A 3,850-nucleotide genomic window follows, 5' to 3' on the forward strand; every position below is an offset into this window, starting at 1 on the left:
TTCCCCCAACTTTTCCCCCCACTAAAAATAACTATCCACCCAAACCCTACTTCTTCCTTACTTTTATCCCATTTACCTACTCCTTTTTCCACTCCTGGTACCCTCCCTCCCATTCCCCTTTCCCCCACTCCAACCTCTCCCCTTCTCTGTCCCTTCCGTCCCCCCCCGCTTTAAAACCCCCCCCAAAAAGCTCTTCTGTTTCCCCGCCCACCAAAAAACAAATTCCCCCTACTCCTTTTCCCCCATTTCCTTGGCCATGTCTCCCCTCATTTCTATATTCACGTATTTACGATGGGTCCAAAACCACCCCCCGGTGCTGTTTTGCAGTAAACCTTTCCCAACCGTATTTAAATACTCCCCCCTGAATATGTCCCTTTCTACAAAAAGTATGACTCCTTTTGCTCTAAAACATATACTCACCTCCTCTTCCCTTTTACAATTTTTACTGACTCCCCTAAACCCTTTAAATCTCATAAGTCAAAACACACCACCAAACCCCCTTTTTGTAAGACCAAAATGGGTTGTTTTTACCCTTTCCCACCCCATAAAACAAACAAATTTTGCTGGGGTGCCCCGCAGTTGGAATCCCCGGCAATGAACAGGCAGATACACAGCAACCCCCACGCCGCTATGTCCAAAAACAAATTTTCCCAAAGCATTTTCTTTTCACGATCCCAGCCAAGGAAATTTTCCCCAACCTTTTAAAACCCTTTTTGTATAATCATGGGCCCTCTTTTTGGGCAACCTCCGAATAAAAATTAAAAATTTTGTAAACTAATTCCTCCCGGGCCCTCCATTTCATCGAACAGATTTGGGGGAAAGCCTCCCCTTTGAGGGGGGGGGGAAAAAAAAGGGGGGGGGTTGGGGGGGGGAAAAAAAAAGGGGGAAAAAAAAGGGGAAGGGGGGGAAGGGAAAGGGGGGGGGGGGGGAAAAAGGGGTCCACGACGCCCTTGAACCCGTCTAAAAACAACACCTTCTGATGTCAAAACTATCCCCTTATGGGTTCCTTTTGTAAAATTTTTCCCCCCTTTTAAAACCCCCACATCCTTAAAAGTTTTGCCCCCCATTTTGAAAAACCCCTTTCCCTTTCTTTACCCCAACCCATCCCCCCTTCAAAGGGCCTCCCAACCTATCAACCCTCCTTACAGAAAACCCACACTTTCTGCTTTAACAACCTATTCTCTTCCTCAAACGCCAAAACATATCCTTCATGTAATCTAACTTCCTTGCCACCGATCCTAACCCTTTTACTCACCATTTCTTTGCCCAGCTTAGACAACTAATCACTAACTCAACCCCCCTTTCCCTAATTTTAACTATAGTGCTACATGACCTTAGATGTCTAGCACTTTTTATCTTGCCTTTAACCATTAACCATTACCCTCACTTTTTCTTATATATACTCGTCCATCAAAACACCATCCACTATCTTCCCTTTCAACCACTGTCCCTTGCAAAATTTAAATACCATCTTCGCGTCAGCCCCACCACTGATCCCAACCGATCCACCCCCTAGTGACAGGGTTCTAAATCCGTTCTGCTGTCCCCGGCTTGAGGGGGAAGGTTATGGACTGTCTGGTCATGACGACAGCGATTATTTGCTGCAGAGTGGCTTATGGACGTCCTATCACGTACATCAATCCCCATTGCTAATGATTAAGTGCTGAGACTGATCAATGGTATGGCGTCCGTAGTTCCCTGCCTATCAGCAGCTGCGGTGGACGTTCCGACCCTTGAAGGGGCGTGTTAAGGCATTGCATAAGCGCCCTCGTGATGTCGTCGGTGTCCAGGGAGCCTCTTCGGGGACTTGACTGCCGCCTCTGCGTGCCCGTTAGATTGGCGTAGTGTGCTGAGATCCTTACCTTGACGTAACGGCGCTGAAAAGCTTCTGAACTCATGACTGGCGAGTAAATGCCTCTGTCGCATGACCAACTTCTCGGGTGCCTAGTCTCCTGAACCATTGACGGAAAGCATGATGAGGCGGGAGCTGGTGGCCTCTCCTGAAATGTGTTTCCCCCCTCCAGTCAACTGTCAGCCTGTCTGCGTAGGCAATGTAATTGCCGTCTACATGAATAGATCCCCCCACCATTTGCTTGAATGGATCTGAGGTGGAGGCGTGGGTATGAGTCCTTCCCTGGATTTTGGGGGAGCATGCACCTCGCAAATCTGGCACTGACAACGCTTTTTTCAACTTCTGCGTCAATTCCGGGCCAGTATACGGTTTTGTCTGGCCCCGCGGAGCATTTATCTCTGCCTGATGGCCAGCGTGGAGTGTTTAGTATGGGCGCCTGAGGAGGCTGGGATGACCAAACGTGGGAACCTCTCATCACTGGTGTACAGAACGAGGTCGTCCTGGCATGAGAGGTTGTTTCGCATCTTGAATTAAGGTCGTAATGCAGTTTTCTCGGAAGGACGTGGGAAAGGGTTTTCGGCACAAGTTGCAGGGCCTTGCAAGCTCCTAATGACAGGTAAGATGTTGCATTCCTGCAGGCGAGGGGCGGGGCCCATCCCAGATAAGCCGTAATCCTCCAGGCTGACAGCCCATGCCTCGAACGCTGATGGGGACACCCTGAGGTTGCTGATCCTGACGGGGGGGGGGGGTTTTTGGACGATTTTGAATTTGCTCGGTCCATAACCGGAACGTTTTCTTTATAACACTGACCTTATCCTTTTTAACTTAAATTGCCCCACCCACTTCGACATGCGCACTCAACCTTTTCATGCCTTGACTCTTCTCTTGCTCTCCTTCCCTTCATCTCGACTTTCATTGGCAGTTTTGGACCACCATCCCTATTCTCCTATTGCCCTATTCTCCTCTCCCCTATTCCTATGTCCCACCCCCCACCCTTCACGCTGAGGCTTTGATATGAACAGACTAGCACACTTTTACCTTTCTCTACTCTCCTCGTACTCCATCTTGCTTCTCTCCACATCAGATATGGTTTCTTATTTCACAGTACTATCCTGGTGCTGCCTTCCAGCTATTCCCAACTTTTTCCCGATCAGCTTGGCTAGTGAATAATGACCCTAATACGGGTACAAATCCCTATTGGCCATGTAATCTAGCCCTTACCCTTCAGGTTTCAAGAGGGGGAAAGGGGTAGATAACTAAACAGGGGAAAACCCTGCCCCTGCTCCTGGCGCCCTGAAAATAGCCTTTAATCCTTTCAAAACGGCTCTCACATCTTAGAGAATGGACAGAAGGACTGTAGATTAGAAGGAAAAGGAAGGGGAGAAGAAAAAAATCGTGCAAAACTAGTTGGTGAGGGCTGAGGCCCAGGGTAGGATAGATCCTATGCCCCACGACAACAACGAGCATGGGGTTGGAAGAAGGCACATTAAAAGAAAATACATTTTACAAAGTACTATCAACGGTCACAGTAGGATTTCTGTCGCTTTTGTGGAAGAACGTCTTGTAGAATTTTAGAATGAGCAAATTTCAAGTATTTTCGAACTTGTGTCAGCTTCAGCTTTGCAGATATAATTATCTAATTATTTTGTTGCTTGGGATGCACAGGATCTCCTTAGTGTTCTATGTGGTATGCTTGTGAAATATTTCTACTTGCGGCACAAAACGAGAGATTTAAATTGCAACGCTTTTTTTGCTGTTTCTTCAAACTCTTCAAATCGATCACCTGGGAAACGGTGCTTAAAATGCGTGTTGTTAATTCATCATATAATATATATATAATATATATATATATAATATATATATATAAAAATATATATATATTATTATATATATATAATATAATATATATATATATATATATATATATATATATATATATATAATATATTATATATATATTATTATGTATGTATGTGTATATATGAAGAAAATAATGCA

This window comes from Penaeus monodon, chromosome 6 (genome assembly GCF_015228065.2).
Source record: "Penaeus monodon isolate SGIC_2016 chromosome 6, NSTDA_Pmon_1, whole genome shotgun sequence".
NCBI lineage: Eukaryota > Metazoa > Arthropoda > Malacostraca > Decapoda > Penaeidae > Penaeus > Penaeus monodon.